Source organism: Protomyctophum bolini, assembly GCF_963924005.1.
Source record: "Protomyctophum bolini genome assembly, chromosome: 11".
NCBI classification, from domain to species: domain Eukaryota; kingdom Metazoa; phylum Chordata; class Actinopteri; order Myctophiformes; family Myctophidae; genus Protomyctophum; species Protomyctophum bolini.
Genome location: NC_137872.1, coordinates 38,786,312 through 38,799,092, shown reverse-complemented (window position 1 = coordinate 38,799,092; position 12,781 = coordinate 38,786,312). Strand labels below are relative to the sequence as shown.

The 12,781-nt window shown below is 50.3% G+C and overlaps 1 pseudogene across 1 annotated transcript in view; it reads right to left on the bottom strand.

Moving 5' to 3' along the window:
- LOC308323461 (axin-2-like) overlaps positions 1 to 12,348 on the bottom strand; it is a 17,795-nt pseudogene extending 5,447 nt beyond the window's left edge. Inside the window, exons 1-4 of the transcript XR_013966224.1 lie at positions 11,899 to 12,348; positions 8,504 to 9,641; positions 5,443 to 5,569; positions 589 to 691 (exon numbers count right to left, since the gene is read on the bottom strand). The product of XR_013966224.1 is annotated as an axin-2-like (transcript). The remainder of the gene's footprint in view (positions 1 to 588; positions 692 to 5,442; positions 5,570 to 8,503; positions 9,642 to 11,898) is intronic.
- Positions 12,349 to 12,781: the final 433 nt, after the last annotated feature.

Sequence of the window (12,781 nt, the reverse complement as noted above, 5' to 3'; positions counted from 1 at the left end):
TGTGTGTGCGTGTGTGTGTGTGTGTGTGTGCGTGTGTGCTCGTGTGCGCGTGTGCGCATGTGCGGGTGTGCGTGCGTGTTCAGAGCCTGAGGGATAAAGCAAGGCAGTAGATCTTCCCCATCATCTTTTTCCCTATTCTCCATATTTACAGCATCGACGGGGCAGAAACACCCCGGTGTGTTCCAAGCGCTGCGGCGATAAACAGCTTAGAGACCCCCCGTCTCCCGCAGACTTCAAGGCAACCTAATGGGGGTGTAGGTGACACCAAAGGTATATAGCAAGAGAGAGTGAGTGTGCATGTGCGCTCGCGCGTGTGTGTGTGTGTGCGCGCGAGCCAGTGTCTTTGACATCTGTGCTTTTAGCCTTCAGATCTTTGTTGGTTTGCTGTTGAATCGAGAATCCTGTGTGTGTGTGTGTGTGTGTGCTATTCATGGGACCAAGAGAGATTGGGGAACAGAGAGGGGCATGGAAAATTACACCGTGGGACCCCGCCTTCACAAAAACACTTCTGATGGTCTGCGTGCGTGTGGTGTGCGTGCGTGCGTGCGTTGCGTGGCGTGCGTGCGTTGCGTGCGTGCGTGCACTCACAGGGAAGGCGGGCAGGGAGACCTGGCTGTTCATCCTCATGTTCCTCTGCATCTCTCTGTGGATGTGCTTCTTGGAGCCCAGCTTGTAGGGAGGGATGCCATCGCTGTCGCCGTGGAAAACCAACATACAAACAAAAGATCACACACACACACACACACAGGTCAATTAACCAATCACGAGCCTCAATTAAGTCGCGACAGATCCCTGCTGGGAAGTACCTTGTTGGCGGACATCTGCTAGATCAAGCGCAGCGGCTCCTAAACATGAAGAAATCCAATGTATTAATTCTATCTATTTGGGAGCTTTTCATGTTTTTTTTTACAGGCTTAATTCAGGAACATAAGAGCCCATTCAGAGACGGGTCTTTGAATGCCCATCTTGACTGCAAGTTGTTCCGTTTTAGCGCAGTGGTTCTCAAAGTGGGGTCCGGGGACCCCCCCCGGGGGTCCTTGAGGGAGTTGCAAAGGGTCCCCTGCACTCCCCAGCTAAATGATAGATAGTTATAGGAAGTTAGGAACCAATTGCACCCTTACGAGTGTGTAACTGTGGACAGAGTCCACTTGGTTCAACTTGCACACTCTCGGAGTTAATATAATATAATATAGTTGATAGAAATGTCATTAAATGGGGGTCCGTAGCCTAATGCATGTCAAAAATGGTTGAGAATCACTGCTAGAGCTGTAAAGGTCTTCTCTTATATGGGGGGTCCCATGAAGCGTGGAATATCTTTTCAAATGGGGGTCGGTCCGCGGGCTAATAAGTGTATACATTTTGGGTTTTTAACATGAAAATGTTTGAGACCACATGGTTTGGTGGATGTTTACTGATGTTTTGAGTGTGCGTCTTTGGGGAGCATGTTTTTTTTTTCTTTTCTTTCAGCTGCCCTGCCAATGACACCCATCTTTATAGCTTTGGCTCTGCAGCGGAGCCTATAGGATGAGGGCCCCGTAACCATGACAACGCAGATATTGGATATGAAAAAGCAACCCATATAAGAGGCTGCGGGTTAACCCATTTAGGCCTGACGTCGAAGTTTTATGAAATAAATATTTTCACGATTTTTGTTGTTGAGTGGTGCGCTACAAGCTTGTATAGGTCTGCTACTTTTCAATAGCTAAATTATAACAATGTTTAAACACCCAAAAGGGGTTCCTGCCCAAAATGGGTTAAAAGCTAAGATCATATCCCAGTCACAGTTCAGCTTCAGGGTTTTATATGGATATATATATTGTTTTTTTTGTTTTTTTTTACCTCCTAGTGGTTCTCAAAAATAGCGAGGTGTCATTTTTGAAAACTCTTGAAAGCGTTTGGGTTAGATTTTCTCTAACCCAAATCTTCTCTTCTGGGGGTGGTCCCTCCCTTCAAAACCTTTTCAGACGGGGGTCCATATATATATATATACATATATTTGGGGTCCTTGGCACATAAAGGTTTGAGAACTATACTGATGTGCGCAAGCTAGTACTCAAGAAGCTAAAATAGACATGAACAATCGTGCCCGCCCTGGAGCACGCGGGGGGGCTGGGAAGCTTCTGGCCCACGCGCTTTTAGAACGAGTCCTGTATACGTCAAAACGCAGAGCCCTACACCTTCAACCCGGAGCTCTTTGACATAAACTAAATCACTGTCTTTTCTTTCCGAGCTAAACAGCACAGTTTCTCCTGGTTGACCCAGCAGCCTCCTCGCACGAGGAGGAGCAAATCTTTTCCACTGTTGCTTTGAAATGCCACAGTCATGCGCATAGCTGCCCTCCACCCCACCCCCCCCCCCCCCCATCCCCTCCCCCTCCTCCTCCTCCCACACCCCCTCCGCTCCAATCTTCATTTGGCAAGCGCTGCCGCAGCCAGCCTCTGATCTCCACACATCAAAAGGCTGGTTTGTAAGATAAGGTAATGTTTGAAGTCTGCGCAGCTGCATTCCCCAGAGTCCAAGCAAATCCATAAATAAGATATAAGCACCCCCCCCCCCCCCCACCCACCCACAACCAAACACACAACTCTCTCTCTCCCTCTCTCTCTCTCCCTTCCTCCATTGCTTTTTTCCTCCCTTTGCTATTATTTTCTTTATCTGTAAATGAGATTCAAATGTTTCCAGGCCCTGTTAACTGACCTAAAGTGTGTGTGTGTGTGTGTGTGTGTGTGTGTGTGTGTGTGTGAGAGAGTGGGGGTGGGGGTTGGAGAGAGAGGGGGGGGGTATTTCGGCCAGATATTTCGATCAAGGCCGCAGAGCAAACCAGGAAGTTGAGGAAACTTTTTTTTTTTTATCGGTTTCCCTCGCTGACTCAGGGGGCGGGGCCACCGCGTCGGCCAAAGTGTGTGCCGTGGCGTGCGGCGCGCGACGGCAATCAGGGACCCCTGCGTGCTGTTCTCTTTGATGCAGGGCTCGTCCAGAGATACGCCCGACTACAGACACTTTATATAGCCTCCCATATAGCTGTATATGACCGCTGTAAAGCTGGCGTCCGTGTCCTGGTCCATGGGGGAGTCAGTGTCCTGGTCATGGGGGCGTCAGGGTGCTGGTCATAGAGGCGTCAGTGTCCTGGTCATGGGGGAGTCAGTGTCCTGGTCATGGGGGCGTCAGGGTGCTGGTCATAGAGGCGTCAGTGTCCTGGTCATGGGGGAGTCAGTGTCCTGGTCATGGGGGCGTCAGGGTGCTGGTCATAGAGGCGTCAGTGTCCTGGTCATGGGGGAGTCAGTGTCCTGGTCATGGGGGCGTCAGGGTGCTGGTCATAGAGGCGTCAGTGTCCTGGTCATGGGGGAGTCAGTGTCCTGGTCATGGGGGAGTCAGTGTCCTGGTCATGGGGGAGTCAGTGTCCTGGTCATGGGGGAGTCAGTGTCCTGGTCGTGGGGGGAGTCAGTGTCCCTGGTCATGGGGGCGTCAGGGTGCTGGTCATGTCCAGGACCCCCCCCCCCCCCCCCCCCCCCAAATCAATATGTAATTGTCCCCCATCTGAAAATAGTTTGCTCCATGCAGGAACAAACAGAGATTTATGTTGTTCAAACATTTCTAAATGAGAATCTTGCTGATGATCTACACAAGCTTATAGATGTGGCCTAAAATATAATTGCGTCTTTTGAGCCGCGGTTGATTGTTTCTCTCTCGCAAAGATCTGACAACACCGGCGGTGTGTCGTAAGCGGGTCGCGTGCAGAGAGAGAGAGAGAGAGAGATAAAGCCTGCCTGCCTGCCAGGAGGGTTCCTGTAGTCTCTCTATCAGACAGCTGACCACACCGCTGCATTGGCCTTGAGACAAAGCGCCGCCCGCGGCGGTGACTTCATGGCGCCTCGTCACATGGGCAGCAAACAAATGGACACACCAGGTGATGTCGCTCCCTCGCTGCACTTTGCACGTATACAGCACGAGCCGCGCAGCGCACGAGGACACGGACACGTATACGCACACACGCAGCGCACGTACGCACAGCGGGCCAAACGCTTCGGACTCACCCTTTAGAGCACCTGACCTATATGGCCTTGACGACGATGCAAGCCTTTACGCAAAGGTTCAAATGAAGTTTAGATAGCATGTTGCTTTAGACAGAAGCTATATACGTTAATTTGTTTACCGTACACAGACTTTTAGTCTTTGATGATATATACAGTTTTAGACCGATGCTACTGTAGGTTCTTGGTTTATCGGAGGCACTTCTAAAATATTTCTCAAATAGGCTAAACTATAACATAGTGCTTTAAAACACCAAAATGGGTTTAAAACCTTTTTGTCCCGACCCCTTGGTGTGGTTTGGGCATAACACCCCACCAGCAACTAGACGAGGGTTTGTTTTGTACTCACAGACTCGGAGCTATAACGACTACAAGCTCACGGCGTATTCCAATCACATCGTGATTGGAATATGTGAAATGTATGTGAGCTTATAGATCTGCTATACTTTTCTACTGAATTTGAACCCTGAAAAGCTTTGGTCACATGAGGGTTTTCACCCGAAAGAGACAATAGCTGCCGAACGAAACGAACCAACCAACCAACCAACCAACCAACCAACCAACCAAACAAACAACCAACCAACCAACCAACCAACCCTGCACCAACCAACCAACCAACCCACAGCAGGACAGACAAGTTGGGCATGGATTCGTCGGCCTGCCTGCCGGGGGTGGGGGGTGGGGGGGGAGTTGGGGGGGTTAAGGGGAGTTGTTGGGTTGGAGGCTATAGTATACAGTATACACAATCTGCCGGCACCCAACACTTGACTCCAAGCAGCTGACATCTGATCTTCATATATCTGAAACCGGCGCTTCCGATTCTCATGCGCTAAAATAAACCCCCCCCCCCCAAGATAAACATAGCAACTGTGCAAACACAACTGTGGTATAGGGCAGGCCGGCCGCGTACCGACCATGGCGAAGGAACGGCCGTTCTATAGTGTGTCAGCGTGGCTTTCCCAAATGTGGTCATATGGGGTCTTGAGGAGGGGGGGGGGGTTCTTCCAGCGGGGGGTGGTTGAATTTAAATGGTTTAGGAATCAAATGGACCCCACTGAAGTGACAAGTCTGTAACGCTGAGCGTCTGTACACTCTCTGAGTTATTGCGGGGGGTATCCGTGCATCACGGTCTAATAAAGCACAGTGAGGCTAATATAGGGTGCATTTTACACTGCTTAATGGAAAAAGAACCGCCGCTCATCACTGAATCAGATCTGCTGCACAATCGATGTATTTACTTAGCAGGCTTTCGGTCTAGATACTGACTTCAGGCATATAGTCAAAAAAGTGACACATATAGGACAGAATATTATGCTCATCACTTGATTGGATGATTGATCACACCATGTCACAAACATTTCAATTTGAACGATAACTCATGGGAGTTGTAGTTCTTAGGGTATATACTCACACACTGCTGTCGGTCACGGACATGGAGTCGTCGGTCAGCGCGTCGCTCGACACCTCGCTGTCGTTGGTGCAGGAGACGGGGGCCAGCGGGGGGGGCCAGCGGGGGGTCCCCTCCTCTCCTGTACGACCTGCAGGAGGAGGAGGACGAGGGGTTAATACACACAAACACACACACACACATATATATATATATACACAGTATTGGACAGTGGACACACACATGACGTGACCACAAGATTATAAAACCCGAGGATAAGAACAGACATGGATACAGACGTCTCGTATCGCTCTGCACAGCAGAGACGTCAGTCTCTCTGATAGTAGTCGATGCATGGTCATCGTATATATATCGGATCACAGATATCACTATATTCTTATACGAGTGTTTTACCACCGGTCAAGCTGATAAAAGGCCATAATGGAGTACTATATAAGTGCATGAACGTGAACACTCGACCGGCTTTGCTTTCCTGCTCGCTGCAATCTCGATGCACCGAGTCTCTCTCTATGTCTCTCCACGCACGCACGCACGCACGCACGCACGCACGCACGCACGCACGCACGCACGCACGCACACATCCCTCAGCCTTCATCTCCTGCTGTGGTGCATTCTTGTCTTCGTACAGGGGTGGGGGGGGACGAGAGAGAGAGAGAGAGAGAGAGAGAGAGAGAGACAGAGAGAGAGGAAGCGTGAGAGTGTGTCAGAGAGAAGGAGAGGAAAGGAAAGAAAGGAGAGAAATGAAACTAGGGGGAGAGCAGGGGAGGGGGTTCTCTTTATGAGAGAGAGAGAGAGAGAGAGAGAGAGAGGCCCAGCATGACTAAAGCTCTAGGCCTCCAGCTCTGAGCTGACCTTCAGAGGGCTGCAGAGAGGCAGGTATTTAACACAGCTGGCCTTGCATTCCTCCTTCCCTCTCTCTCCCCCTCTCACTCTCCCTCTCTCCCATTCATTCTTCCTTTCGTGAGGCACACTCTCCCTCTCCTCTCCTCTCCTCTCCTCTCCTCTCCTCTCCTCTCCTCTCCTCTCCTCTCCTCTCCTCTCCTCTCCCTCCCAGAGCATGCCTCTCCCTACTCTCTCTCCCATCCCCGCGTTTTCTAAAAGGAAATGATACAAGTGGAAAGAGGGTTGGTGTGGTGGTGGTGGTGGGGTACACCGGTACAGGCAGCGAAGGAAGGAATCAGAGGAGGACTGACATAAACAAGAAAGGAGAGAGCACAGCAGAGAGACAGAGAGAGAGAGGGAGAGAGAGAGAGAGAGAGAGAGAGAGAGAGAGAGAGAGAGAGAGAGAGAGAGAGAGAGAGAGAGAGAGAGAGAGAGGGGGGGGGGGGGGGGGGGATTTTCTACTTTAGCTGGTGCTGCTGTGTGGGGGGGGATTGTAATTAGGAACAACTGTATCAGATGAGGAGAGGAGAGGAGAGGAGAGGAGAGGAGAGGAGAGGAGAGGAGAGGAGAGGAGAGGAGAGGAGAGGAGAGGAGAGGAGAGGAGAGGAGAGGAGAGGAGAGGAGAGGAGATCCATCATTCACACACTGTAAAAGTTCATCTTCTGGGGGCGACCCGACATGTCCGTCCATCACACACTATAAAGGTTCACCTATAGCTGCGATGTATAGCGTGACGGCGTGTCGTGGGTTCGAGTCCCCATCCCGAGTGTCTCTCCCCGTTCCGTGTCAGCTTTACTGTCCTAACAAACTAAAAGCCCCAAAAATATAGATCTAAAAAAAAAAAAACATCCATCAACACACTATAAAATATCATCTTCTGGGTGCAGAAGATCTGAGGCATGCTTGATCAGAAGCTATGCTCTTCGACAGTCCTGCATGTCACAGTGGATGTTGCTGCCATATACGTGTCAACAGTTGGAAATAGTTCCGTACAACGAGACCTTTTTTTTTCTTCTCGAGGAAAGAAAATAAACACATTTCAAAGTGGTTCTTCTCGTGTCAAGGATATAGTTGGGGCGGCCGACGAGGCCCATCTGAAAAGATTTAGTGCCACGCAGGGACCCCCCATTAAGATTTAAGATTCATGTTCTAAAATTGTTCCACGTTTTTCCACAATTCTTCCTGCTGCAAGCCCCAACACGTGACGTGGTGCTCAGCTATTTTGAATATCCTAAGTATAAAAATAGTGGTTGATACTCTATTTTCCAGGGGGGCCCCCTTAAGGACCCCCGGGGGGTCCCTGCACTTTCAGAACCATTGGTGCTTAGGACGAGGCCATGAATTATAATCAGAGCGTGCGAGAAGAAAAACAGGAGGGCCGTTAAATATAGATTTTCAAACAGCGGGGCCAATCCGCGTTATAGATTTATATCCGCGCCAGTGGCGTCAGGACGGTGGTGGCTGCCTGCATGTCGGAAATTAAGGCACAACAGTGCAATGGCATGGTGCGTTATTATTGGCCCCGGTGGGTTCTGGGGCAGGGGGCCATGAGGCTGCATGCATTGCATGGGCTCTGTGAAGAGCTTCCCCCGCGCTGGATATATAGACCGTCCCCGCTTCTGAGCAACTATTTCAAAGGGCCGGAAACTCGCACGAGCCAGAGGAACGGAACGCCAGAGAGAGAGAGAGAGAGAGAGAGAGAGAGCTCTGCTGCCTGTGCCGCGATGGAAAGAGCATTGCCGTTCAGAGAGTCAGAGAGACACACACACACACACACACACACACACACGCAGGGAGACAGACAGCTATAACGGGAGAGGTTGAGGTGTATAAGTATGTTTCTCGTGCCAGTATAAGTGAATGAATTTCATTTAAATGTAAGACAGTGACACACGCAGCCGGCAGGCAGACAGAGGGGAGAAGATGAGAGAGAGCTTCATTACCCTGCACTCATTACCTTAATCCCTTTAAGATTATAGGATACTTACATCATGATTATGTAATGCATCGACACAGAGAGAGAGCTCCATTGTTGGCCTATAACTCTGACCCATACAGGTCCCCTTTTTCACTGAAACCCGCATGCAACGCTGGGGGAGTTTTACTGTGTCGACGAGTGTGCGACGTCAACAACGATAACAATAATCAATTATTATCATAATCATAAATAAACGTGTCTCACCTGTAGCCCTTCTCCATCACCTCCACGGTGCCCTGCTGCACGGCCACGGTGGTGGCCCTCATGCAGAGCGCCTTATGGGCCGACAGGCCCACCATGCGCGCCTTGGCCCGGAAGTCACAGCTCCACTCCTCCTCCTCGTCCAGCGTGGGCAGGTATCCTTCACACACCACCTTCAGGTCGCCCATGCATCCGTTCGCCGCCGCGTGGCCGCCGCCGCCGCCGTTCTCGCCGCCCGTCCGCACGTAATCCAGGTAGACGTCCGAGGCGAGGAACGTCCGGTAGGCGCCCTCCTCCATGGCGGCCTGGACCTCCGTCTGCGCCTGGTCGAACATGGCCGAGTCGATGTGCTGCCTCTTGACGCTGTCCCGGATGAACGTCTTGGTGGCCGGCTTGAGCTGCCGGGCCACCACCACGCTGCCGCCGGCGTCCACGTAGCGCTTGTAGATGGCCCGGGCCACGCGCTGCGTCTTGCCGTCGCGCGGGTCCATCCGGCGGAAGCCGTTGCAGGCGAACCAGAAGTCCAGCGTGTCCACGCACTTCTCCCGCTCCAGGAAGGTGCGGAAGAGCAGCGCGCCGTCCTGGTCGCCGAGCAGCGAGTGCAGCGACTTGGTCCAGCGGGGAGAGCGGCGAGTCATGGGGCGAGGCGCTCCCCTCGGGCTCCCCGAGGCCGTCCTGGTTCCTCCTCGCCATGGACATCATGGAGCCCGAGGGAGAGGAGGAGTCCGAGGTGAGCAACATGAGCGACTTGCTGGACGCGGCCATAATATCCTGGGGTCGCATCATGGCCAGCTTGTTGGGGTAGCAGCGGGGGGTCGCCTCTCCCTCCTCCCCGGGCACCGGGGGTCGAGGGGCATCCTCGCGGAAACTCGTGGCGATGACGATGTGGTCCGTGAGCGCCCGGCTCATGGCTCCGCTCCGGGAGGCTAGCAGCCAGCCAGCCAGCCAGCCAAGCCAAGCCAAGCCAAGCCAAGCCAGCCAGCCAGCAGAAGAAAGAAAAAAAACTAAAGCTTGGTTTGGTTTTGGTTTCTATATACTGCCTTCTTTCCTCTGAGCCTCCTCAATGCTGTAATCTCCTCACTCTCTTATGTCAGCAGGGGAGCCTTCTCTCTTCTCTCTCTCTGCCTGGGCTGTCTTCTCTCTGAAACACAAAGTATTGATCTAATCAAAACCAGATCCGCCCCGACTTCAAAGGCAGAGAGGCGCGCTAGAGAGAGAGACAGAGAGAGAGAGAGAGAGAGAGAGAGAGAGAGAGAGAGAGAGAGAGAGAGAGAGAGAGAGAGTCTTTTTCAGACCATCGCTGACTTTCACTGAACGAGAGAAAAAAAAGAAAGTATTATTCCAAAGGAAAAAGCTGCTGCACTGATACACGTCCGTGTGAGAGAAGAGGTCACGCGGGTTTGTCTCACCCCGGATTATATTATCATCATCTGGCACCGGTCTAGGTTCAAAGGTATTACGTCAAACAATACGCTGCAGCTACAGCGAGCTCGAATTAAGAGTTGAAACGCATCGTTTAAAGCCGAGGAGGGGAGTGAAAAAAGAAAACTTGTGAGGTTTTCTTTGACTTGAATTCCACATTGGCCGTGCGTTGGGGGAAGCCAACGAGACTCACGTTATGTGCAGTCTGAGTAGTTAACTCACTAATGAAGCCTTGTTTGGTCTATACAACACAAAGAGACACATGTTCAATTACGCCTCTTTGGATTCGTCTTTGCAAATTAGCTGACCACTATACAGCTGACATCATCAGACAGTCCCTCACTGCAGACCACATGTTAGCCCTCCCATCCATCTATCCATCCATCCCTCCCTCCCTCCATCAATGCATCCATCCATCCATCCCTCCCTCCCTCCCTCCCTCTCTCTCTCTCTCTCCCTCCCTCCCTCCCTCCCTCCCTCCCTCCCTCCATCCATCCATCCATCACTCCCTCCATCCATCCCTCCATCAATGCATCCATCCCTCCCTTAATCCATCCATAATGCACCTTATGCGACACATTAAATTCACTAATGGGTCTCATCAACATCAGGTTCAGGGACCCCTTTTCGTGTCTGTAACTCTGAGAGTTTACAAATGGAACCATTTGTAAACTCTGTACAGACTTAATTAACCAGATGTTGTCTTCTGTAGCTAGTATATAGGCTATAGTTTGGGTTCCCATGCACTGTTCCCCCGAGATTAAAATAGGGGGGGGGGGGGGTATTAAAAGTATACCCATCATCAAACTGGTGGTCTTTGAGACGAAAATCAAGTTTTAAAATCAGTGCTTTTAGTTGTTGTTGCTCAGCAGTCCTTCCCTGTGGGTTGAAACTGGTTCGTCGGGACGAGACAGAGCGGAGACAGCGTGGATTCATCACAGATGTGATCCGAACGGAGTTGCATCGACAGAAAGAAACGTGATCGAAATAGTTAATGAGGAGTTTTAACAACAGCCATTTGACTGACGCCCATAGGCGCTTTGGTTTGCTCTGTCTCTGCTATGAGGCTCTCTATATAGCATATACTTCCAAACCACGTCAAATAATGTGCTTTATTTATTTGTATACAGCACAGCGCTTCAACCACCGTCACTTATAAGTCCAAGTCCATAATAAGCTTATCATGCATGAATGAATGATCGCCGAAAATCACATCTAATCTGACAGATTGTGTAATAGCGGTGTAATAATCGATATACATGCTGGACTATGGAGACAGTGCTTGCGGCAAGGCATTTCGCATCAGTAAATATCATGTTTAATACACCAAAATAGCTTTTTTTTTATCGGGGGCGAGGGGGGGGGCAGTGTGCAGCCCCGATCAATTCCCAAGATTTTATGAATTAAAAATATTAAAACGTCATGTGAAATGACACTCAATGTCCATAAGATCTTGTGCTACACGTAGGGCCACATGTGTAGAAAACATGCCCGCATGTATTGTAGGCTATAGTTTATTTACAGTGCAGCCTATATACGAAGCTGAATATAAACTAGCTGTTTCTCTTTCAAACGTCTCTACACAAAGTACACACTCAAGTCTCAGATGTTGTGGGGGAGGAATTCATTCCACAAGAAGGAATTCTTTCTGTCGGAGAAAAGAAAAAAAAACACTTCTCTCCTCTCCTCTCCTCTCCTCTCTCTCTCTCTAAAAACCCACAATCTTAACTTCAACTAAACACGTTGAAGACCTAAACACGAGGCGATCAAACCCGATCCACAAAATACTTCAGTTATTAGTACTTCGAGCAGCGATGATAAACCCAAGGAAAAAGACCTTTTGGTTTTTTTTTGCCTTCTTCTACAACAGACGTCTCTAAAAACTTCAAAGCGAGTCAACAGGGAACATCAAAGGGAACTCCAAAAAGGGGCCAGTTTGAGGAGCCGAGGGCTCGTGTTCAAACTGAAAAACTTACCATGGATTCCAACAGTTGTATATGTCCTTAAAACAACCCGTCCGTATACGATCCCAACGTATAATAAAAAAACTATAATAGCCTACTAACAAACAATGCAGGTTATAATCCAACAGGGTTCCTTTACATCCAGTTCAGTTCCACTGTGGGTTTCTTTAGACGCACACGCGCACACACACAGAAAAGAAAGAAGGAAAATGTGATCCGTATGTGTCTGGAGGGGGAGAAAGAAGACAAAAAACAGCGCGGTTCCCTGGGTCTTTCTTATCCGTCCTTCGGTGCTGCTTCTCCGCTGCCATGCAGCCAGCAGCAGCCGTCCATAGCAGGGTCTGTCTGTGCTGATGATCCGATACAATCCACACACACACACAGTACACACACTGTAGGCTACACACACTACTATACACTATAGCGTATAGTATAGAGTGTGATCCGACACACAGGCACAGCACACACTGACTGAACTGAACTGAAGAGAAGTGAAGGCTCAGGCTACAGCGGCACGCACGCGTGCGTGCACAGAGCAAGCACACACAACCATTACACACACAAACACACGCATGCACGCGCGCCTACACTTCAAAGTAACGGCGCCGACAGCGGCTCATGGCTGGTCCTGGCAGCTGCATAGCACACAAATGCCTCGCCGTTGCTGCCTGTCTGTCTGTCTGTGACAGTCTGTCTGTCTGTCTGTCTGTGACAGTCTGTCTGTCTGTCTGTCGGGCACGCGGAGTATTTGTGTTATCATAATTTAAACGAATTAATGCCCTATACTATAGCGGCAGCATACTTAGTTGAAATAGCCGATCCAGCTATAGTTTTTTAATGTTTAAGCTTTTAGACACACACACGCGCGCGCGCGCGCGCACACACACACACACAC